Source organism: Toxorhynchites rutilus, chromosome 2 (assembly GCF_029784135.1).
Source record: "Toxorhynchites rutilus septentrionalis strain SRP chromosome 2, ASM2978413v1, whole genome shotgun sequence".
Classification (NCBI taxonomy): Eukaryota; Metazoa; Arthropoda; class Insecta; order Diptera; family Culicidae; genus Toxorhynchites; species Toxorhynchites rutilus.
In genome coordinates this window covers 159,736,961-159,763,915 of record NC_073745.1, presented here as the reverse complement: position 1 = coordinate 159,763,915, position 26,955 = coordinate 159,736,961, and the positions used below count along the sequence as shown (strand labels likewise).

The 26,955-nt window shown below is 36.7% G+C and overlaps 1 protein-coding gene across 1 annotated transcript in view; it reads right to left on the bottom strand.

Moving 5' to 3' along the window:
- LOC129769405 (spidroin-2-like) overlaps positions 1-26,252 on the bottom strand; it is a 241,402-nt gene extending 215,150 nt beyond the window's left edge. Inside the window, exons 1-2 of the mRNA XM_055771671.1 lie at positions 26,056-26,252; positions 15,499-15,524 (exon numbers count right to left, since the gene is read on the bottom strand). The gene's annotated coding sequence lies outside the window, so the exon portion shown is untranslated. The remainder of the gene's footprint in view (positions 1-15,498; positions 15,525-26,055) is intronic.
- Positions 26,253-26,955: the final 703 nt, after the last annotated feature.

Genomic DNA, 26,955 nt, shown 5'->3' with positions numbered 1-26,955 from the left:
GTTCGTATCGATGCAGAAGTAGCTGAAAAAGGATTGGCAGCTAGGAAGTTGATCGTCAAATCGATTTGTCGTGACTTCTATATTGAACTGGTGAAACATAACTGCGGCCTTGATAAACCCTCAAAATTTCGTCAAACTACCAAACCTTAATGATTATTTGATACGTCTTGTTCCTCAATTCGTTGAATCGGATAATAGACAAGACATGGATAACGATAACTTGATCCCAGCTGTTGGATGTCAAAAGGCGTGATGGGAATTTTTGTACCCATTGCTAAGGTCATTTGTAAGATATTTTTCGATGACATTCATCAGCATCTTCTTCTTCTTCTTCAATGGCACTAACGTTCCTAGAGGAACTTCGCCGTCTCAACGTAGTATTACTTGCGTCATTTTTATTAGTACTTAGTTGAGATTTCTATGCCAAATAACACGCCTTGAATGCATTCTGAGTGGCAAGCTCTAGAATACGCGTGATCACAATGCAAGTCGGAGGAAATTTCTTTGACGAAAAATTCCCCCGACCAGAACGGGAATCGAACCCGAACACCCGGCATGTTAGTTATGACGCTAACCACTCGGCCACGGGAGCACACATTCATCAGCATGCGTTGAGTGAATATTTTTGCTTTAAATTGCCAACAAAACAAAGTCCTGGAATCGGTTGGTTCCCACAACTATGGACTCTATTTTGAAAGCGAAGAAGGCTCAAGAAGGAGCGATAATGTTGAAGTTGAAGGAAAATATGAAGGCAAAGTTCAACAAAGCCATGTAAAAACATCATACGATTCAGAGGCGAAAAACTTTTCTAAGATTAATTTTGTTGTATTGACAAGGCTTTAACAACCCTTAAATGAGAAAAATAAGTTCAAAGTGAAAATAAACCTTTATTTTCATTTTCCCTAACCTTTTCGTTACAGTTTTTTATACAGATTTTTTGGCTCAAAAAACAGATATACAGATTTTTTCAGAAGAAAATACAGAATTAAATGTGGCACCGGTGACTGACGTGGCAGTCAGCGTGTTAACATGATGTAAACGAAAATGTGGTTCAGAAAAAGATATTTTTTATGCAATTGAATAAGTGATTCGGTGAGAACTACTGACGAAAAGAACCTACAGATGATTATTGAACGTGTCACATAAAAAGACGGCGGTAACTCTTGGAAATGACACGAAACTAGTTGCTCTAGACGGAAAAATATACCGCGTCCAGAAATTTTTCATTCGTTTTTTCCACAAAGCTTTCAACGACGGGAGACTCAAAAGAATCATAGACGGTCAAAACGATAATCTCTCCACAAAACAATTGGCGTACACTTAAGGACCCAATCCGAATTATACACTCTGTCCAACTTCTATAAGACCAGGTGATGATCTATCTGCTTTGTGTCATTGTAGACAAACAATGCTTCAATTTATATTCTAGTGTGTAGGTATTGATGACTACCATATATTAATAATAAACCGATAATTAATAAATTCAATAAATAATCAATAAATTTGGAAAACGCCGAAGGGAAAAGTGCTCACGGAGAGAGAAGAAAGACAAATTGATGCATTTCACCAAGAAAAAGTTGGTATCAGAGAAATTGCTCGTCGGATTGGACGATCTCATCAAGTAGTGCTCAATTATTTAGCGAATCCTCAAAAATACGGTAAGAAGGAGAGAGCCCCACGTAAATCGAAGCTCTCTGACCGGGATAAGCGGGAAATAGCTAGAACAGCTTCGAATACCTCAAAATTGCAATGAAGCAATATTTCAATTTAAATGTTACTCGGGTGACAACTTGTCAAGTTCTGGTAAAAAATCCTCACATAAAGAGGGCTTGAAAGGTAAAGCTCCTCATCTTACACCATCTCACATCGGAAGACGTCTGAGTTTTGCCAAAGCTCACAAAAACCGACGATGGGGCTATGTTGTGACAAAGAATGTTTCCAAAAAATACATTTACTTTATTTACATTACATTACATTAAATGTAATGTAAATAAAGTAAACATTATCGAGAAATCCGTTCAGCAGAATTTGGTAAATAGTATTCCAACACGAATTTTCCAGGTTATTAGCCGAAATGGTAAGGTTGCCAATTATTGACATGTAAATCAGTCGGTCGTTTTGATTTTTCATTGATAATACTCATGAATACTGAAATGCTCTTATAGAAAATGGTCAGCTGAAATTATCATATTTCAGCACAATAAATAAACAAATCTTTTGAACGAAATTGACGTTAAATATACTACATTCCAAGCATTCAACAATGTATGAATGTATCTTGTTGAAATTCTAACTGTTTGTGTTGCAACGAAGTATAATCAGGGTGGTCTTATAGAAGTTGGACAGAGTGTATTCATGTGGACTGGACGCTAATGTAACACGGAATATGAAATCTCAAAATTCAAATAACCCTGGCAATCTGAGGTCTTCCGAGACTAATGGCGCCAACTTTGTGGTTCGTCACGATGTTCAAAGAGAGGTCATCAGGGTTTCTGGTAGAACGATTTACTTCACAAATCCACTAAGCTTAACAATCTGGCAGTTCCCAAGCCAAGCGGCTCAAACTCAGCGGCTACCGCATGTGGTTTAGGAACATCGAATAAGCTGTATGAAAAAGGTAAGTATAAAAATTAGAAAGAAAACTAAAGCATTTTTCCAACCAACAAAAAAATGCGATTCCCACTCTCTCGAACCAAGCGAACAGTTAATCCAACATAATGGGGAACACTGAGGTTCTGCGACTTAACTTCCATCACGCTCAAGCAGCATCGAGCGAAATATCTAGGAAGGTCATCGAAGACGTTGTGGATCTAGCTCTAATTCAAGAGCTCTGGGTCCACAAAAGAAAAATACAAGGTATTCAAATAGGGTTATGTAAAATATTCCACGATGAGCTCGTTGTGACCATTCATTACTTCAATCCTGATGTTTTTGATCTGTCCGAAACATGGCTATTGGAGGGATCGGAACTGTTGCTTGTCATGCAAACATCGTAGGCATAGACTTTTGCATTGTCAGTTTCTTTTAACTTCCGAGTTGACATGTGATCACTCCTCCATGAGCCAAAGTTGATCTTGCGAGATCTCTACTCTTCCGAAACCGCCTGGAGGGAGCAGTACGATGATAACCGCTCATCTCTGATATACAATCTTTGCGACTGCTTCAATATGAAAGTTTTGAACACTTGGGAAGCTACACATGTTTCTATACCTCTTGCTAAGCCAACATGATCTCTTATTTCACTCGAATCCAATATCGTTTGATTGCAAGTGGAATGAAATCCAGAATCCCAACGATACTGATTTCTTGCACATCAAAGTTCCTGTCACCAATGGATTGAATTCTTCTGAATTAATAAACATGGTATACAATCCCATAAGACACATTGACTGGGGAAAAAATGTGAACGCGATTTTTTTTGTTAAATCTACGACAGCGCAGTTCGTGTTCAAAAGAAATCCATCCTATTTTCCGCTATTCATTCATGAATCCTCAATCAAATTTCTTTTTAGCAGCAGTGTAATCAAAGCAATATTTCTACATTCGAAGTTTTGATGTAAGCGAAAAATATGATGGAATTGCAAAACTTTTTTGGGTTTTCTGGTGAACAATTAAATTATGTTAAAAAATCATCTGTTCCTGTAAAGTTTGCCGCCGAAAAATAGTGCTGCATAGCGTAATCATATGTAAATGGAAGATTCAAATGAGAGCTGTTCCATAATTATTTTTGGATGCGACTATCACAAACATATCGCATCAGGGGGTCTAAAGTAACGACAGCGTAGTGAAAAGACGAGAGCATCATCACATCATCATCACGTTTTTCTTTAGCAATTCGTCGACAATGCTGTTCCAGTTCGAATTCACAAGCAGCTCCCAGCGACATCGGGGATACCTACAGTGACCGGCGAATGAATAATTCAGCGCGTAATTAGGTACGAAAGTTTTATCCGTACTCAAATTATACTTTCATGGCAACACCGAAATACGTTATGATTTTTTTTGCAACCAAAAAGGTCTAGAGAAGCATAGAATTGTAATTAGCGTAAATAGATGCTAGTGGCTGACTATACCTACTACTACAAGTATAGAACCACTAAATTTTCCGTAGGACATTTTGACATGAAAAAGTTATCCGCGCGATGGGTGCGGCGTTTGCTGACCGTCGACCAAAAACAGCGGCGTGTTGATGATCCAACAGCCGGTTTGGTGTTGTTGAAGCGTAATCGAGTAGACTTCTGTCGACGTTTTGTGACAATAGATGAAACATGGATCCATTACCATATTCCTTAGTCCAATAGGCAGCCTGCAGAGTGTTTTTTTCGGATGCTCATGGCATGGCGCATGGCTTCAACGGTTACATGCAGAAGGGAAAAACAATTACCGGAGAGTATTATGCGAACTGAACGATGAAATAAAGAAAAAAACGGACCCATTTAACGAAGAAATGGTTCTGTACCATCACCAATCACGATTCCAATTGGTTGCTCACTCACCATATTCTCCAGACTTGGCCCTCGGCGACTACTATATGTTCCTGTGTGATTTTAGCCACCAAAAATCCAGCCATTTCGGAGATGTTTTATCCTTTATTCGCAGAGCACACGTCTTGCCTTTACCGCTGCCAGAATGCCGAGGGAGACGAAATCTCGTGCTGCGTAATTAGGTTGGGTGATGCAGGGTTGGAGCAAACCTTATAGCCGACGAAATATGGGCGGCAGGGCTGCATCGCATAGGCACGGTGTGTATAAAAGGGACAACGCAACGCATTGCAAGTGAAATACATTGGATGTAATAGGAGGATAACATTCACGTCCCACACAGTTCCCAAACCTCAGAAATTGGTTCCAGGGAAAGGGATTCACATCGAATGAGGAAGTCATTGCTGAAACTGAGGCGTATTTCGAAGTACTACAGAAAGGGAATTGAAATGTTGGAAACTCGCTATACGAAGTGTATTGCCCTCGAAGGAAACTATGTTGAGGAATAAATACAGTTTTGCCCAAAAACGATTGTTTTTATTATATTCATTGTTTCGGGACATCTCAGCGAATGTAAAGGGCGAACACAAAATTATTGCGACACCGAAAATGTCATGCCAATTTTCTTATAATGTTTAGAATCAAACAAAAATTTTAGGGTAGTTTTATACATATATTTACTTCAAAAATCAGAAGAAAATTTAATCAATGGAGCCTTGAGTGTAAAATTGAACACATTTCCGCTTGATGCCCTCCATCAAAGTCTTTACAGTGTCATCCGGTACCAGTTTCTCAGTTTTTTTTTCTCCATTTTCTTAACATGTCCTTCTCATCTTTGACTGTCTTCTTGCTCTTCCGAAGTTCCCGCTTCATTATTGCCCAGTACTGCTCCACCGGGCGCAGCTCCGGACAGTTTGGCGGGTTCATGTCCTTTGGAACAAAATGGACAGAATTGGTCTCATACCACTTCAGGAAACTTTTAGAATAGTGGCATGATGCCAAATTTGGCCAAAATAGCGGAGCTTCGTCGTGTTGCTGCAAGAACGGCAAAAGGTGCTTCTCGAAGCACTCAGATTTGAAGATCTCGCCATTTACTTAGTCCGCAAGAGCAGATGGCCTGCCAAACGAGATATTTGGAGGCGAACTTCGACATTTTCTTCTTCTTAAATTTGTCGTCCACATCGAACTTGCTCTTGCCGGTGAAAAACTCCAACCCCGGAATTTGCTTAAAATCGGCTTTTATATACGTTTCGTCGTCCATCACACAGCAGCCACATTTTGTCAGCATCTTCTCGTAGTGCTTCCGTGCCCGAGTTTTAGCCGTCGATTGTTGCCGCTCATCGCGGTTTGGGAAGTTCTGTACCTTGTATGTATGTAGTCCAGCTCTCTTCTTTGCATTCTGGACGTAGCTCTGCGACATGCCGATCTTTTTAGCCAAATCACAGCGTTGGGATTTGCTTCAATCATCCGCTTCACCTTTCCCTCCGTCTTTTTGTTCTCCGGTCGCGGTTTTCTTCCAGCTCCTTTGCCGTGGTCCAACGTCAACCGCTCCTGGAACCGCTTCAACACTCTGGAGACGGCTGAATGGTGAATGTTCAACATTTTTTTCCCAACTGGCGGTGCGACAGGTCAGGAAATTCCAGGTGTTTGGAAAGAATTTGTTCTCTCGACTCGCGTTGGTCAATGTCAATGAGAAAGTGTGCAAAATTTGGTTGATTTTTACCCAATGGTAAAAAAGTTATGCCCTGTTGAATGTGTCGCAATAATTTCGTGTTCGCCCTTTAGTACTTATTATGCAAACAAGCCAAAATTACAACTTTCATTACCATATTCAAATTTGTTCAAATTAAATACATAATTGTTCTGCCTTACTATAACCCTTTTGATGGTCAGGACTATAGATGATAGAGTTGAATTCCGTGATTGTTTCACTATATAAGTAGACAGGGTGTAGAAAATACACCAGTTTTTCATTACGCGTGTTGTTTAAATTGGTATCCGATCCCGCGAAAGTCTCGATCAATCAATTTAGAAGTCACAAGGGCGTATTCAAAATAATTGACCTTCCTTTCAAAAAAACGTAATCCAGATGTCTGATTAAAATATGATGTTCGACAGAGTTGCTGGAAAATCAGTGTTTTTGATTTTCCAGATTTTGTTTGATGTTCGACAAAGTTGCTGGAAAATCAATTAACTATTTGAGAATAATAATATTTTAAATGCACCGTTAAACATTTTTATTCAAAAATTGATGGTAATATTAAAAATATTTGTATTTCAAAACATCGTTCCTGCTTTGAATATTTTTATTGGAAAATTCTACCAATATAACAAAGTTTGGTGTAGAGTGGTATCAAAAAATGGAAATAAAGAGACGAACCAGCCAAAAGTGTTGAATGTCACTATAATACAGATATAAAAAAATTGCAATGCCTCGTGAAATCGTAACCATTTAAGAAAAGTAACATGAAAAAATGAATCTACGTGTGATTCAACATGAAAAACTTATATATAGTTTCATCCTAAGACCAATAGTTCTCATGAGATAAATAATTACTTAGCGGCCGGCTGATTTGGCATGGAATTGTTCTATGTAGGAGAAGGTGACTCTGAGCCGATCCCTTAATTGCAGATGAAGTTCTCGTTTTTTGGGGACTTCGGGAATGAAATGTATACGATAACTCTGAAAACTATGTTTCATACTGGTCGGTATGGCCATGAATGCTAAAAAAAGAGGAAAACAGAGGCCAAATCGGAACAACATTTTTTCGACACCTTCAAAAATGGTGATCCTCAACCGACTTCTACATGATCCTGACCTGATCTTCGATTTTCGAATTTGCGAATCTACCGAAATTGCCTGAAAATGACATACACTCCCAATTATATAGGTAATGGATGAAAATAACTCACAAGCGGAAAACGAATATAATCTTGTATTGATACGAGGGTCACTATTTATATTTCGGGAATTGGCAACACTGATGTCATGTGAGTCCATCTGACGGTTCCATCGTAAAGTTTGACATTTTTGACGATATACGTACTCAGAACATTTTGTCATACGGACGCTATTTGTTTATTTTATATTTAGTTGAAAGTTTGGTCTCGGCAAAAAAATTTAACTGAATCGTGAACATTTTCGTGCGATGATTTTTTACGACTTTCGACGTGGATTATCACAACAAGAGTGCGTCAATCAACTTAATTTGACTATTGGCGATGAAGCTCCATCAAAAACCACTGTGTATCTCTGGTATAGTGAATTCAATCGTGGTCGTAGTTCGCTGTCCGACGAGTTTCGTGAAGGTCGTCCAAAATCGACTGTAGTGCCAGAAAACATCGATGCACGAAATGATTAAGCAAGATCGTCATGTAACCTATTGTGAGATTGAGGCATCCCTAAGCATTAGTTCCACCAGCATATATGCGATTTTACATGAACACTTAGTTGTGCGAAAATTATGTTCACGTTGGTTCCCACATAATTTGACAATCGCTCAAAAAAAAGGCGCGTGTCGGAATAAATGCTTTGAAAATTGGTTTAAGCGCATGCAAAAGTGTATCGATCATCGTGGCGAGTACTTTGAGAAACAATAAAAATATATTCGCAGCTTAACTATTTGTTTTTGTTCCTATTCCCGAAATATAAATAGTGACCCTCGTAACGCTAAACGCTCTACGCTATCAAGGCTTTCTAATTTACGCCATGCCGTGTACTACCTGCAACTGGTAAATTCAATGTACATAGCTTGTTTTGATGAGCTGAACATAAGCAATGAAAATTGCCTACTTTTTGTATTATGTATTATGTAAAAAACTTAGATTAATAAAAAATATAAAAAAAATATAGTGCCCTTGGTACCGAGACCATGTAGAGTAGTACGGGTAATGGTGCGCACGGGGCAAAAGTGCGCATTGGCCTTTTTGAGACAAACGAGCATATTCACACATATAAACAAGACCAAAATTAAACGGGACCCACAAGAAGAAAACTAATTTGAAGGAATGCACCCCAGAAATGCTGGAAATGGCCCGACAGAGGCTTCGAAAAATTCTTGTAGATTTATTTGGTAAGCAAGCTGAATTTTATATGCTTTTATTTCAAGAATTATTGAGTGACAACAGTTAGGTGCCACCTTTGCCCAGCACTACTTTATACTATAAAAAGCAAATGTAATCAATAATTACGAAATAAAATCAACTTCAATTCAAATCAATTTCTTCGCAAGTATAATTTTTTTAAAAATTTAATATACCGATTAAAAAAGGGGAAATCATTGATTATTCGGACCATCCGTTAACTTTGAAAAATCATAATTTAGAAAAGGAAAAGAACGCATCTCTGATTTTTTGAAGTATTATGTAAAAATTCTCAGCTTTCAAGAAAAAATATAAAAAATATAGTGCCCTTGGTCCCGAGAGCATCTAAACTGTAAAAAAAACAAATACAATCAATAATCACAAAAACAAAATTCATTTTTTTTGCAACTGTAGTACACTGCGTTTCACAACTATAGAACCACTTTTTTCTGAGTTTCCAGAGATATATAAAAAGTCGGTTGAATTGAAGTACATAGTGTAGGATATAATAACTATCTTCATTTAAAAAACTGATCATTTGAACTTTATTGTTGTGTATAGGCGCGAAACAATAAAAAAAACTAGAATTCCAGTGTTTCATAACTATAGAACCAGATGGAAAAACTCTTACTCCTTTGAAAAATTAACGTCAATTTCACATGAATTGCAATAGGTTTCCAATTCGTAGGTCATCTTTAGTTCTCAATCAGTTCAAATAACCAATTCTGGGTGGTTTTGACCAAGTTGCGCCATGTTGTAGTGTGTATCTCGTTCTACGCGGAGGATACTGCTCGCTTAAGCTTTTCAAATATTTAATTCATACTGCTTGTAAGCTGCATCTACTATTCGTACGATCATTCCTCATAAGTTCTTGATAGTTCAATTATCACGGTGTTTTTGATGCAAAAACAGAAGTAAATGATTCTGAAGTACTTCATTGCACTTCTGCCTGTACATTGGTGTTGATGAAAAGCTCTCTGAACCAGGCCGTTTTGAAAAAAATCTCCTCAAACCATCAAACTGCCGCCTTAAAAGTTATGAGTTGAAAAATTCCGTAAGTCGTAAATAGAAGAAATTCTATTCAAGTTGGATTCCTTTTTATTAGAGAAGTTCTCCTTAAATAGTGAAACCCGTGGCATTAGCTTCCACATTAGTATTTGGACCTTCAGCTTTGGAGATGGAATTTTTATCGTTAGGGGAGAATTTTATCAAAAAGGCCTGGTTTAGGTAGCTCATCAGTTAGACGTTTTCATGTCAGGGTAGAGCTGCTCAAAACGGCCACTAATGTGGTTCATAGAATAATTCAATTACCCAAATATTACGCACTCAGGAAGGAAGAAGAGGATGCCTTGGATCTGGTTCAGAAATGAAAATGTACATTTGTTACAAGTTATGTAGGGAAGAGGGAGTAAAAAAAAAGAAGAGAATTTGCGCTAGGCAATATTTGAACGACCCCTAGTTGAAAAGCTTTGACTTGTCTGCCTATGTATCTATGTATTCATAAATTACGTACTTAGATACTGAGGAACGAAATATGAATGTTATTTATTTTTTTAATTTATCATCATTCATTGATATAGAAATCACTGGTAAATAATGTCCGGCGCATGTCACACATTATCATGCCGGGGTCACGGGTTCGATTCCCGTTGTGGTCGGAGGATTTTTCATCAAAGAAATTTCTTCCGATTTGACTATGGTCATGTGTATTCTATAGCTTGCCACTTAGAATTCATTCAAGGCGTGTTGTTTGTCATATAAATCTCAATTAAGTACCAATAAAAATGACGCAAGAAATATTAAGAAATGAGACGGCGAAGTTCCACTAGAAACGTTAGTGCCATTAAAGAAGAAGAGGAAGAAAAAGAAGAAGAAGGGTTGAAAAAACATGGGGTGAGTGTAAATGCTCAGAGCTAAACGGAAAAAGATTTTTCAGTTTATTTTTCAAATCCTCTACACTAAATTATCCCTATAGTTATAGCTTCTGTTTATACTTACCCCGTAGTTCAACTTGTCCCGGTGTACCTTAACAGTACTCACTATAAACCCTGATAATGATAAAAAGTCCGTCGAATCTGGTGCATAAAAAATCGGAAAGAATGAACTGTAACTTGGAAAAAGTTCCGACTACTTTTTGAATTGTATACAAATAATGTACAAAATGGCAAAAAGAAAGTTAACGAATCAAGTGTACTGCGAAACTGAGAGAAGCATTGTTACTGAAAGTTGTTTCTAAAGATATCACACGAAGAAGAAATGTGAAATATATTTTTTTTATATAAAAAAACATCACATCGGTAAATCTCAATAGTTAACAAAAACTAAATAAATCTCATTTATCTTTCATAATCTTAATTATGTATTACTGCTACTTCAATAAAAAATAATAACAACAAATACGACACTCATTTCCAAATTTAATACGACATAAAAGGGTTGAATTCGTAATTAATCCTAGCTCATGGAAACAATAATATTATCAATATAATTCCATACCAAGATAAAATATACAAACGATGGATGGAAAATGCAACTTTCAACACACTCCGGTAATCAGTAACAAAATCGAAATTTTGTTTTGGAGAAATGTTTTATTCAATTCAATTCAATTCAATTCAATTCGGGTTACCTTTACAATGTTCGTCACTGTGTAATGGAACCACGTAAGAAAGTGATCTCTACTAGCGCAAGGAGTTGGAAGAAGTCAGTCAAATCAGAATCTTTATGTTGTATACATGTACGAAGCCGCATGTGATTGTGACACAAGTTCACGGTTGGAATATTGAAAAATGGTTGAACCACCAAAGAATCGCATGCAATTTCCGCCATATGTTGATTTGAATATGGAAACGATGGTTTCCGAGTGTATTTTTGACACACTGATTCGGTGCTGGATCTAATAAAGTGTTTGTAGAATGAAAGTGTTCGACGAAGCACAGATAGCATAGAAGTACCATAATAACCAGACAAGCAGTCCTCGGAGCCTTCCATCTCGATGATGGCAATATTGCTCGGCTGCTGCTGCTACTTAGTCCCTGTGACAAGTGACATTAACATACGCTTTTTATTCAATTTCTCGGGCGCAAAAGCTCGCGCGGAAAGAGGCAAAATGAGAGCCGACATACGGTTCGATAACATGTTACGCCCAATATAGGACTTAACAGGATAGAACATTGTGCACGTGTAGGTACCAAAGCGAACAATATTTTGTATATGTACCGTCCTCGAGCGTATCAAAATGGAACATCATTTTGTGAACATACTCGCGCCCTCACGATGTGTTACTGCACACTATGGTTGATAAAATTATTCGACTTTCTGAAATAAAGTGAAGCGTTTGGAATGTTGCGGCAGTATAATAATGTGATGCATTTTAATTATTCTGTATCGCACCTTCGAAAATCAACTAAATCGACTAAACGGATGTAAATAAAGCATAAAAAACAAGGGGTTGTTTTGATTCGTAAAATTAGAAAAGGAAGGGCAAGTAAAACTATGAAGGGACCTGTAATATGATGATCACATGGTTATATTTTATCAATGAAAAAAAACCGAAATGATACTAGACACGGTGTGAACATTTCAATGTTCGAACAAAAATGTCATTATTCCCTGGCAAAATCCGAATTTGAAGATGAAAAAGCATATAATTGATAGGAATCGTCATTTGGAATCTGAAGCGATTCTCTCTCTTACTTACTACTCAAAATACATAAAAAGGTTTAGGGCGGTGGAAACGATTCAAAGCCAGAAGTATTACTCGAATCAGATTTAAGAAAAAATGCTTGTAATTTACTTTAAGAAATAACAAGACTTGTTTTGTGTTGATCGGTGATATCATTTTAACAATTGACGAATTTCATGCCAACTCGTCTTAGGAGTTGGCAGCACCATCTCAGATAGTAGTGAAACGTTGTGGGTGTGGAGACATGGGTCATTCAAGCAACTTTGCATACTTGAAATATTCGAAAAAGAATTAGAGTACTTTTTGGGAAAAGACAATTGTATTTTCTTAATTTTTTACTAAATTTTATAAATTAATAACTATGATATCTACAAAATTCTTGTCAAAGAATGAAATGAAGGAAATTGTTTTAGTTTTCACGAAAAAATACCAAAATTTTTTTGGAAAAAAATTTCGCTAACAATAAGGTTATTTTAAAAATACATTTTTTCTCGAAAACGTATTTTTTTAAATATATATATATATATATATATATATATATATATATATATATATATATATATATATATATATATATATATATATATATTGCCCTTTCTATCTTTTACAGTTTTTGCAATATAAGTCATTTTTGTTTGAAGACTCCTAAAAAAATGAAGACTCCTAAAAAATGTTTCGCTCGTAACATTTTTGTGTCTAAATCCTCACGTTTGACATGTTCTTGACATGTTTCTAAATAAACAAAAGTTAGCAGAGCATGTAAATTGCGGTAATTTATATATAAAAATGTAACGAATTAAACATTAATAATATTTTTTCAAAGAAAAAAAAAATTAAAAAGTTGTCATTCGAAAAACTTTTTTCATATAAATGTGCCCATCGTCCGATGTATGGAAAACTTGTTGTAAATTTTAAGGGCTATTAATATTTATTTCTTTCAGAATTTTAAAAGCATATGTTTTCGAGGAAACTTAATTTTAATTTTCAAAATATTTTTTTCCAATGAATTTTTTTTCCAAAAAAATCTTTGATAATTTAATGAAAACCAACATAATTTCCTATAAATTCCTTTCTTGGACTTAAATGTTGTAGGTCAGATAGATTTTTGTATTTTTTTTTTAATTTTTGAGTTAAATTTTTGAGTTCTTTCAAGTTTTTTTTCGGAAAATCTTTACCTAAAAACTATAAGATCTACAAAAAGTTGGTCAGATAATGAAATGTAGGAAATTATTTAGGTTTTCATTCAAAATAGATATAAATAACCATTAAAACTTCCAACAAGTTTTCCATACATCGGACGATGGGTACATTTACATGGAAAGAGTTGTACGAACAACAACTTTTCATTTTTTTTTCTTTGAAAGAATTGTATTAATTGTATTGTAATTGTATCAATTGTATTATTAATTGTATTTTTATGTATATGTATTTTTATGTATAAATTTTCGCAATTTACATGCTATCTTGATATTAAACAAAATTAGGATGAGTTGTATTTTTTTCAAAAAAACATGGAAAAGTTATTGGTCGAAAAACTTTTTCCCTGTAGAAGTGCCCATTTTCCGATGTATGGTCGACTTGTTGGAAATTGTAAGGGCTATTCATATATATTTTTATGGGAATTTAAATAAAATACGTTTGGGAAAAATCAATTTTAATTTTTAAAATAACTTTTTTGTCAGCGAAATTTTTTTCCAAAAAGTTTCTGGTGTTTTTTTGTGAAAATTTAAATTATTTCCTACATTTCATCCTTTGACAAGAATTTTGTAGGTATCATAGTTTTTAAGTTATAAATTTCTGTAAAAAATTAAGAAAAAAAATGGCTTTTTCCAAAAAGTAGTCTAATTATTTTTCGAATATTTCAAGTATGCAAAGTTGCTTAAATGACCCATGTTTTTACACCCAAAATGTTTCAATGCTATCTGAGATGGTGCTGCCAACGGCCAGTCGAGTTGGCATGAAATTCGTCTATTGGGTTATGCAGCAGACTTGTAATACTCGATATGAGCAAATCATTTCCTCGTTCTCTGCAAACATATGAAGGCAATTTGCATCAATCTGTTGTTTTTCACGCCATGGTTGTCAAGATGGACAAGTTCGTTGTTGTCAGAGGAGAGTGGAAGAATAGCAAACATCTACAATTGGCTGGATTTTTACGCTGTCTTGAAAGCGAGAATGCTACTGTGTCCGAAAAATGATCGCTAACAAAAAACCTTCCCGAAATTAAGGCGACTCAGCATGATATTGAAAAAAACACAGCGGTCATGTCAATCATTCTCGAATCGACTATTTCGACTCCACTCTATCTTCTTCAATTGCACGAACGTTATTGAGGTACATACTTCGGTATTTTAAAGGAGTATTCCGAGTATTTTTGAAGTGTCTAGTTGCACCACCTTGCCACGCTGGTACGTGTGAACCAGTGCTAGTCGGTTAAGTTTTCTTTGCCAATAGAACCCAACCATCTAAACAGAATTCGAATCCAAAACATCTACTGCGATTCGAGTGATAAGCAATGTCGACGCTAATCACTAGGGAGAGCCGACTGGACTATTAGGAATTTTAAGATGGATCGGATGGGAGTGACACAGGTGCGGTTCAGGTTGAGTGACATCTTCTCACTTAGAATGATGACGAGGGTTAATTCTCAGTTTTGGCTTATGAGCCTAGGCAGAAACACGAGTTAGCTTGCCGAAAGTCTATGATAACAGCTGGCAAGAGAGATGTAAAACTCGAATTGAAATGATGGAAAACAATTGAATTATATTATCAATTTGAACATACTTAAATTGAGATTGATTCGTTTACTAAGCCATATTTGTTATATCAATAAAATAATTCTGTTGAGATAAACTGTGATCGATGAACAAATGTTTTGGACAGGTTGTGAAAAAAAAGCAGAGTTGAGCTGATAAAAGTGAACACAAGCTTGTCGGAAGCTTAGAAAACCATTCAAATATTTCGGAAAAAAAACCTCAAAGGAAGAAACTACTGTATCATTCTTAACAAATTTCAGGAACTTCTGTACATTCGAATAGACATTGAACAATAATTAATTATTAATCAATAACTGTTGCAGATCGTCTTCCTTTCTGGTTCAGTAGATGCATTGGTAAATTAAAATAATGTTCTAACGCCAAGTGAGTAAATGATTTTGGTAAAGAAAATTGTTAACACCGACTGAATAATTGACTAAATAATCAAAGAGGTAACGAAAAGAATTATAGAAAAAATAAATAGATTCTTCACCTGTCAGGTGATATCCAGAAGCACACCTGAAATGAAAAAGAAAAAAATAATTATGAATCAATTTGTTTTATATACATTATTGGTGCAAAGCAGAGTTAAAGGAAATTAGAAAAAAAATGAAGGAAACGAAAAGTTATAATCAGAAAAACAAAAGATAGAGATCACAGAATATAGAAAGGTTCAAGCACAAGGTTTAAAAAAACTGCTTTGCGAATGAAAAAATACAGGAAAATAAACTGCAAACTTGTATTGTTAATTGTTTGAGCTGATACTAAAAAGACTGCTTCAAAATTCGTTTCGCATCCATAATAAACCCAAAAAAATAATGAGTCAGTTGCATCCTAGGCGTCGTGCACAAATTACGTAACGCTAAAAAACCGAATTTTGGACCCCATATACCCTCCTACGTAACTCAATTTCCTATCTCTAATACACAGAAAGTAACGCAACCTCGACCCCCGTCCCCCCCCCTTTATCGCGTTACGTAATTTGGTTACGACGCCCCTACCTATAGTGCTCCTGTGGCCGAGTGATCACGCGTATACTGGAGCTTGCCACTTCAGAATACATTTAAGGTGTGTTTTTCGGCATAGAAATCTCTACCAAGTACTACTAACAAGAATGACGCAAGTAATGCTACGTTGAGAAGGCAAAAGTTCCACTGGAACGTTAGTGCCATCCAAGAAGAAGAAGCATCCTACCTTTAATCACGTGGAAAGTTAGGAGTTGAATTATACGCTTACTGAAGAAATGGTCGTTTGCGATTGATGCGATTGATGTAGATGATTTCACTACCGATGCTCGGATACGGCTTATCAAGACTTGGCGAAAAAATACCTGTGGCTTGCAGCCTCCGAAGCAAAGCTCTACTCGTTCTGGTACGAAGTCAGACACAGTAAACAATGGATGAGTTGGTGGATGGAAAAGTTGGAATTGGAGCGAGTCATCTAAGAGAACGCTTTTGTTAGAACGAGCTCGGGAGGGAAAATGTCGTCATCTGGAAGAGATGAAGGCGATGCGGGAGTTCTACCAAAAAGAAATGGTCAGGATGGAGGAACAGTTTGACCACACGGACAGCCTATCTGAAGATCCCAAAATCACAGATTCCTCTGAAACCTAGGTATCGATGCGATATGGGGTGTCAAAGAGGTTGGTGGTGTTTACTGTGAAGCCGCTCTTTAACGGGATGTTCCAAGTATCGAACGAGGCGTGCGGATTCATTGACGTGGAAAACCTTGCGAGACAAGCGAGTTTAAGAGGACCAGCTGTTGAAATTTACTGAAATTGGTCGATCTATTTCTTCCGACCGAAAAACGATCCAAATTTCTACGTGAAACCTTTGATGTGTGCGTATTTGGAAAAATGACTCTTATTTTTCAATACTCAGTCATTCCATGGCAACCCAATAAAGTGATTCTTCAATTTTGGTGAAATTTTGTGGTTTTGATCTTTATCGTAAAATATTAGACTCTTATTTTTTTTGACATAGGACTATGTCTTTGATTTCTATATAGGTTAGCCACCCCACGAAAAATGTAACGATTCATTAAGAGTTTTCAAACGCATATTACTCAAAATCGTTATTGCTACATGTTATATACTATTAGAGAGTAAATTTATCAGCAATTTTTGCTTGAAACACGAACAGCAAAAATAGTAAAAAAGTTGAACTATTTGACGATTAAAATGGCTATGTTTTTTCGATTGCACTAACCACTTGGTTCCCTCCCCGACGCAATGAGCAAACTGTTTGCCTACAACTCGGCGTTAGCTCACAATATCAGTTGATGCGTATCACGAATTATTCTCCATTTTTCGGACAAATAGGCATTTATAAGTTGGAAAAATCAATGGAGGGATGGTCTTGGAAGATGGTTTTACTCTATTATCCCCAAAGGTCAATAATTCGGGCTCATATAACGTCTCTATCATGTACGTCTTGCTACTAAAAATTTATGTAATTGTAGTCAAGGATGCTGATTTAGAAGCTGATTTAGAAGCTCGAAATGGTATACTCACGAGTTAGCGCAACAGCAGTCAGCCACTCGCAATAAACAAAATGCGAGTCATCAGAATATCAATCTGCGAAACATAAACATTCACACGCTGTATCAACGTTCACGCCACCCGGACCGTTCCCGATAATATAAACATAAACATCATGCCACCCAGAGCGTTCACACCAAATATGCTGAATAAGTATAAGATCAAATATTGTAAACTATTTCATCCAGTATAAAAGGCAGGGATAATCTTTGTGAAGAATCCGTTCTAAGTTATAATTCAAATAGTGAATAAAGAAGGAGCTTCACTCCGAAATTATTTTTTTTAAATAACTTATGTCCGTAACTATAATAGCTTGAGTAGTCACGATCTCAATATTATCTTCCCCATATAAGTCTTCCTTAGAAGCCTGCTTCACTTCCTCGAATGCACTTGCCCATTCTCCTTTTCCTTTGCTTATGTATAGCAGAACTTATCACCCAATGAGATCAGTTCACTATAGCAGCTATACTCCCATGAGTGCTTTCTTGGGAAGATCGCGTCATAGGATACTCAACTGGCTATAAAGTTATTAAAACCTCCAACAAACAACCTTCCGAACGACGTGTCAACGAAGGAGAAAATGCTTTTTTATCTATAATATATTTCTGTAGTCATAAATTTATTTGACTTAGGCTTATAATTATGTAGATCTAAACTATTTTGGGTTTAAAAATGATAAATGATATATGTCATGGAACTAACTAACGAATAATTAGAAAATCTCAACCTCTATCCTAACGGAAATACACCCTTATGATTGGTCTAAATTGACGACACATGCGGTGGCTCATGTACTTACAGTTATTGGTCAGTTTTTTCCTGATGGATTTACGAGATAATTGCATCAATCGATCTGAGCACTCCATAACAATCCATCACAATTGATAAAATAATATATCATATGAAACTAACTACAATCAAACAAACAATCAAAAAATTTCCAAACGGAAATACCTCGTTCTGATTGATCGAAATTGAAAATACGGATAAATCGGCACATCAAAGTAGAGGGAGCTTTTGCTCCCACCGAAGTGTATTCCCTAACAGAGACATCAAAACCAAGCTGCCTGGGGGAAATCGGCATTGCAAATACATGAAAGTAGGGGGGCTTTAGTTTCCACCGACATGCCACAGAGATTTCAAATCCAAGGTGTCTGGTATTTCTGTGCACATTTTTGAACAGAATGTGGTTCCGAATTCTACCACGTGGTTTCATCTAACTTGTAAATGATACAAGTTCATACAGGAAACGGGGTTTTCAGAGTTTCCGTTTGATATATCATAAAGAAAAATTTACAGATTTTGAGCGATGAAAAAAGTCACAGGAGGGTTGTGTCCGAGACACGACCGCATAGTTGACGTAGGATTCCGTTAGGTTATATGTTACATGCTGATTTTGGATATGTTCGATTACATTGTTAATCTCTTGGTGGCCCTGAAAAGGGCCGTTTTGTCTGGTTGTTAGGTATTCTTGGTTCACTCCACCAATGTCCATAACCGAGTGATAATGATAGAAAGATGGTGATTATTCATGATGGTGCGTATCACGATAGGAGATGCCTAAGTGGAATGAGATATGATGAAAGCCGCGCTCTGTGGCCCTGGACGAGATGGCTCCTGTGTTATGTATGGATGAAATAAAGAAAAAACTCATCAATGTAATATAAGATAATTATCATTATCGAACACAATTATCAAGTTTTCTCACCAGACAAAAAGTGTTGTTTTATTATAGAGAAACTATATTTGAAATGGAAATGGCATTTTCGCTTTAAACCCAACGGAACGCGATGCTACATGCCTCAATGCGAATTTCAATTGGACAATAATATCGCTCATTGATATGAAATTTCACGAAGCAACCAACATTAAAGTTCCAAATTTAAAGTTTATTTATATTCTATCACACATAGACTTTATTCAGTTCATTGAAATATCATTCTTCAATTAATCCATCGAAAGATTCTTATTGGAACGAACATAAAAAACAGGAAGTGGGTTATATCTATGGTATAACCGCAAGGGTGACGTAGGACTATCGTTGATTTAGAGATTATTTGTATGAAGTTGAATCTGAATTCATTCTGAATGAATGAATATTTGGAGAACTTCGAAAACGAGAGCGTTACGTTGGAGGCACAAGGTTTTATGCATCCAATATTGGATACGGAAATATCCTACTGATGGGGAAGAATAATCTTCAGAAGCTATCCTGTTGATTGCGATTGATTGAAAAATCACAAAACCTAATGTATTTGGTCACAGTGTTACATGGATAGAAAACATTAAAATAAACTCTTTCATATGAATGTAATTTTAAATTCCCAGAGGAACTGGCAGATTATTTTCAATAACGATTAGATATTTCCACATTTTCCTCGATACTGGAAGCCCACCAGTGGTTAATGCTAACTCGATAACCATCTGTTAATAGCACTTGATTGAAACATATTTGGTCACAGTGTTACATGGATAGAAAACATTCAAATAAACTCTTTCACATGAATGTATTTTTAAATTCCTAGAGGAACTGGCAGATTATTTTCCGGATCTTACTCGATCCAAACGGAAAGAATTCCGTGCGTGTATGTGTGTGTGTGTAGCGGCTGCTTCGAGATCTTCCCGGGGAACCGGTTGTAGCATCACTCTCCTCCTGATGGATTCCCTTCTGGCCTAAGGTGCACAAACAGGCTCTTGGTGACACCGTTCATCCGCGCTTTCATGATAAATGAAGAGCTTCACCACAACAGCGACAACATGCTCCAATCGCTGTTCAATTAGAACTGAGTGGATTTCCGAGCGGCGCTCGCTTATATACCGATTGGTGATTTCAATAGCCTATTTTGAAAGCAAATTTAAGACTATTGAAACAAGTTTTTGGATCAGAAAGTAACAAGTATAGAACGCGTAGACATTTTATCTTTCGAATGAAGTGTTTATCATACCATTTCGTTCAGTTGCTTAGGAGCTATTAACACTCAAAATCTCGGTCTCCGGCGTAACGCTTTCGTTTTCGAAACTTTGATTTTACACCCCGGTATAGAAATGAAAGACGTAGTCCTACGTCAAAAAACACTCATTCATCGCTCCCTACTAATTCGCCAGCAAGTATGCAATCAGCAATGCCCACGCTAGTTACAATAAGCAGTCTTCCGAAAAACACTTACACATGTCCACGCGATGTGAAAATTCCATGATTTTGTTTGAATTCGAACATGATTCTCGCTAGTGTTGAGTGTCTATCCCCAACACGAACAATGATACACAAACATAGACATGTGAAAACAAACACGATGTTTATAATTCAAGAACATCATGTACAAACATATCACCCGATGTCGCAGTATTCATTGCTTTCGTTTCGTTTATTTTCATACACGGAAAGAAATTATTCATCCCAAAACATTTCTTCGTAGAATACTTTTTCACAGAAACGAACTTGAAATTTAGTTCGCATTTCAAAAATTGCACGAACTAAGAGGCTATAAGTTCATGCACCAAAATATATATTTTATTAAGGCTCATATGGCGTCAGCCTAACGGGGCCGGGAGTTCAATATTTTCACAATGTTTGCTTACAACTATGTTAGTAATATGTAACCGATTACTCGCGGTTGGCTCGAGGTTAGTATTACAAGTGTTCTCATAATTGGGATGTTGCAGTCTTCAGTGCTCTGTACGTGTGCTCGACATGGGATACTTCCTATTGGGATGCAGCTGACCGTTAATCAGCAACGACCCCCTAGTCTGCACTCATATCTAGCGTGGTGCGTCTTTTTCGACTCGAGGAATCCAGGATAGAATGCTGGATGCTGGACTAGCCGGCGCAATCATCAGCTCGTGTAGAGTTGTCATGAGCAGTACAACCTTTGGCTCTTGTTGAATCATCAGTGGACTGCACAACCTTCGGCCCGTGTATCTGTAAAGAGTGTGTGTATGTATTGCCGCGACTAAGTAAAAGTTTATAGATCGTTCATGTACATTTTGCAAGTCTGATTAAATAATCCTTGGTTTCGTTCGAAGAAAACATTCTCTGAATAGAAAGAAGCTTTCTATTTTTTTTGCGTGCATGTTGGCAATTAAAGTCTGGGGAGCCGTCTGCATAGCGGGCGACGTCATACAAATGCTGACCAAAAAAATAAATACCCAAAAATTAGTTTTAGATGCAACCTTCAGCGGCACACAGCAGAACCAGCAGAGAAATTTCAGCGGCTAAAACACACCATTAATTTCTCAATGTTATCACAAACTGAATGAAGGAAAAAAATAAAAGCTACACTTACACTGCACTACATATACTATGTGTGCATGCGATTGCATCATCCTTTCTTCTCCTCTTCTTCGCTCGTTTTATAGCTCGGGTCGCGATCGTCGCGAACAAGCAGTATTGGCCATTTGTATTCAAAGATCCAGCCAAAATTGTTGCTCCCGTGGTCGAGTGGTTAGCGTCACGCCTAACATGTCACTGCTGAATAATTCAATTTTAGTACTTGTTCAAATAGCTAATAATAGCGAATGTTACATGAATATAAATGCGTGCACTAAATAATGATATTAATTGTAAAAAACTCTGATATCAATCGACGTTTATTTTGTTCAGAACAGATAATGAGGTTTATTTTATTTGCCCAATATTTTAAATGAATCAACCATTGTCATGATAGGAAAGCATTTTTTTCCATGTCAACATACCAACACACCACGCGTTGAATGGTGGTGGTGTGGTGTCCGATTCGCTTCTTCTACTCTACGCACTGCCGGTGCTTGGGGTGAAAATGCAAGAGAAACTGTACACCATGTTCGAACATCATGTGAAACATTGGGATTAAACATCGTATGTCCAAACATACCACGAATACAAACATGTCACATTTTCTAACACAGGTACGAAAAAATCATGTTTGTACTCAAACACAAAACTGTGAACAGCAGCGTGGACATATTTATTCCGGACGCAGTGTTTTTTGTGAAACATGGAAGACTGACAATAAGCACTACCCATTTGTGCGCGTCGTTAGTTAAACTATCGACCACGAGGGTATTTACATGCTGATTTCCCCCAGACACCTTGGATTTGAAATCTCTGTTAGGGAATACATGTCGGTGGAAACAAAAGCCCCCCTACTTTTATGTATTTGCAATGCCGATTTCCCCCAGGCAGCTTGGTTTTGATGTCTCTGTTAGGGAATACACTTCGGTGGGAGCAAAAGTTCCCTCTACTTTGATGTGCCGATTTATCCGTATTTTCAATTTCGACCAATCAGAACGAGGTATTTCCGTTTGGAAATTTTTTGATTGTTTGTTTGATTGTAGTTAGTTTCATATGATATATTATTTTATCAATTGTGATGGATTGTTATGGAGTGCTCAGATCGATTGATGCAATTATCTCGTAAATCCATCAGGAAAAAACTGACCAATAACTGTAAGTACATGAGCCACCGCATGTGTCGTTAATTTCGACCAATCATAAGTGTGTATTTCCGTTAGGATAGAGGTTGATATTTTCTAATTATTCGTTAGTTAGTTCCATGACATATATTATTCGATTCAATGTAAAAAATTGTTATGGAGTGCCGAAATTGATTAACGCAAAAATCTCATCAATCCATCATGAAATGACTGATCAATAAGCATTTGAAATTGGACAATTTTCACGATTTGCTCGATTTTCAATTTTCAATTTGTACCCCAATATGTTCCCGAAAGACGTAATCCTACGTCAAAAACTCAATTCTAATGCAATTACTACATACAATCACAATCCTCTATCAAGATCCCGTCCGTGCCCCTAGGCCCAGACCCATTAACTTTTATTTCTTCATTAGCACGGTCACATTTATTTTATGATGGTCCGGAAAATCAACTGTTTACTCTTTTTTCCAAAAATTATTTTTTTCAAACATTCATAACTTTTGAACTACCGGACCGATTAAGATGATGGACATTTCAAATGAAAACCAATCATCTAGTCTTCTTTGAAAAAAAATATACTCACAAGAAAAAAATAGATTTTGTTTCCATAATTATTGATTGTATTATTTTTTATAGTTTACATGGTTTAGAGTGAGAGGACGCTATATTTTTCACATTTTTACTTGGAAGCTCAGAATTTTTTACATAATACAGGTCGAACTCGATTATCCGGAATATTTTAGTTTTGATTTTTTCTTCTATTAGAAATTTTGAATAATTTGTCATAATACTTCATAAAAATAGTAGAACCCTGATTATCCCCGAACGAATTATCCGCTGAAACGAGTTGTATAGTAATATAGAGCTTTCCGAAATTTGTCAGTGAGTGGTATGCTCATGATCTTTTGTTTTGGTTATGACTTTCACATTGTCTCTCCTCTGGTATACACGGCCATGAAGATGGATAATTCAGTGATTTTTGTATTGATGAAACATGCTGAAATATCTTTTTTTCGTTGCAAAGAATACAAAATGAGTAATAAACTATTGAATCCGCTTGGATAGTTCTTTGATTTATTGGATTCTCAAAAGATGTCTAATAAGTATCATCTTATGTTACGATGGTGCTCCCGTAGCCAAGTGGTTAGCGTCATACCTAACATTCCGGGGGTACGGGTTCGATTCCTGTTCTGGTCGGGGGAATTTTTCGTCAAAAAAATTTTCTCCGACTTGCACTGTGGCCACGCGTATTGTAGAGCTTGGCACTCAGAATGCATTCAAGGTGTGACATTAGGCATAAAAATCTCAATTAAGTACAGTGGAACCTCGATTATCCGCGAGCGGATGATCCGCGGGGCGTGTTGCATAGTAACTCTATGGACTTTCCGAAATTGATCAGGGAGTGGTAGGCTTTTGCTCTTTTGTTTTAGTTATAGCTTCTATATTATTTGACCCCTGGTGTATACGACCTTACAGATGAATAGTTTAATGATACCTGTATTGATGCCGAAATCATGCCGAAATATTTTTTTTTGTGTTCGCATCTCATTTCTAGTCATTTATTGCGTTATCCGCGGTATTCCTAATCCAGACTATTCCGCGAATAATCGGGGTTCAACTGTACTAATAAAAATACTACGTTGAGAAGGCAATGTTTCTCTAGGAACGTTAGTGCCATTTAAGAAGAAGAGGAATATATGTTACGATATTATCGCAGAATAGGTTTAATAAAACATGTTTGGCAAATTAATATTTATTTCGGCTTAAAAACAAATTCATGAGCAACAATGTGCATTAAAGTGCCAATGAAATTTACGAATGAGACTTCCTGAAAAACGTTGATTCGGCAAACTTCGTCCCGCCCAAAATTTGTTTTTTGTTATCAATACCTTCAAACATTCACGTTTTCTTACTAAGCGCAAGTTCATGAGTCCAATCGCAGAACTGTTCAGTACTTCTACCAAAACTCATCATTATAATATCAGATTATTTTCAGACACAATTCTCGTTCAAGTTTTTTCAACCACTTGCAAATAAGATGTTTCTCCATTACATGGGATAAATGTTCGATACAGAAAATATGATAGAATAAAAACAGACCCCTCCCCTCTTCACCCATTAGAGAGGGGGAGGAGTATCTATTCACCATAGAAACGTTTCGTGCCCCCTAAAATCTTCACATGCCAAGTTTGGTTTCATTTGCTTGATTAATTCTCGATTAATGCAGAAATTTGCCTTTCATTCGTATGGCACACCCCCCCTAAGAGAGGGAGGAGGAGTATCTAACCACCATAGAATCATTTATTGCACCCTAAAACCTCCACATGTCAAATTTCGTTTCATTTACTTGATTAGTTCTCGAGTAATACAAAACTTTGTGTTCCATTTGAATGGCAGCCCCCCTAAGAAAGCGGGGAGGAGTATCCAACCACCGTAAAAACATTTATTGCTCACTGAAACCTTCACATGCCAAATTTGGTTTCGTTAGCTTGATTAATTTCCGAGTAATGTAGAAATTTGTGTTTCATTTGTATGACAGCCCCCCCTTAGAGAGGGGGGTTGAGAGTCTAACCACCATAGAAACATTTATTGCATCCTATAACCTCCATATGCCTTATTTGGTTTCATTTGGTTTTTGATTAATTCTCGAGTAATGCTGAAATTTGTGTTTCACTTGTATAGAAGCCCCCCTTAAGAGAGGGAGGAGGGTTCTCAAACTATCATGAAAACTTCCCCGACCCCAAAAACCCCTACAAACCAATTTTCATGCCGATCGGTTCAGTAGTTTCCGAGTCCATAAGAATCAGACAGACAGACAGAAATCTATTTTTTACGCCAAAGTTTGAGTATGTGGCATCACTGGTCATATGATTTTATTCTTAAAATGTATGAGTTGAACTAAAACCAGAACAAATTTGAACTCATTATCTAAAAAAATCTGTGTTTTATTGAAAAAAAAGTTGACCAGTCCTTAATGAAAGATCCGTTAGAACGAACTACGAAGTTTGTAATCCGGTTTTCAAATTCAACTATGTAGAATCGCAGATGGGTCTCCAGAAGACTGATAACATTCCATTGACAATTTACTTTACTTACTATTATTTCCTCTTTATATCCATTGAGAATAAAGGTAAGATCCGAACTATCTAACCGTGAGTACTGTACTGATGAAATGTGACTACACAAAGTCAATTGATTCAATGTGTTTTGAGTCAACAGTTTTGCAATTTTCAGCCTACTTTGAATTTAAAAAAAACTGTTTCAACTTCACATTTCCATTTTTCCATATTTTTTGATTGATTCGTGCAAACTATGCAAATATGTAGATGAACTGAATCGTTAAAAATTAGACTCAATCAACAAACCACACATAAAAATAACTAAATGGGAGTCTCTCAATTAATTCGCGCTTACGATCTCTGGATTATAAACTACAACTAACCATCGGTTGGCCGAGGCTCGATTGAATCAACAGAAAATTTACATTTTACGCACACATCGATAAGGCATATGATGCGGATTCCAATCAAGAGTCGCCAAGCAGTCAAGAGGATGAGTGGCAGTGTCGAACTGACGAGCAAATCACATAATCCTCTTTCCTGTATTCTAAACATTCTGCGTCCAGTTTCTCTATTTAATATTGCCGCACCACACGACAGGCTCCACCGGATTCGAAAATTGCCACCAACGGGAGCTCAAAGCGCAGAAAATGCTTCCCTCCGTACGGCTCCGGCCAGTTTCAATATTTGGTGAATCGATTTTTCAATTATTCATAAGCTGAACTGATCCTGAAGCAGGCTGGCAGGCAGTTTCCTGCTTCCGCTTGGTATATCGGAGTGCCACAAAATGCTATCAGAGAACCCCACCGCCGCCACCAAATGCGCTGCCGACCACTAGAAGCTGCTAACAACATCGATTCGATGAAATGTGCTGGCAAAATGAAATAATCAAATCATTTCTATCAACAATTTCTCTCGCTCTTGTTGTTGTTGGGAG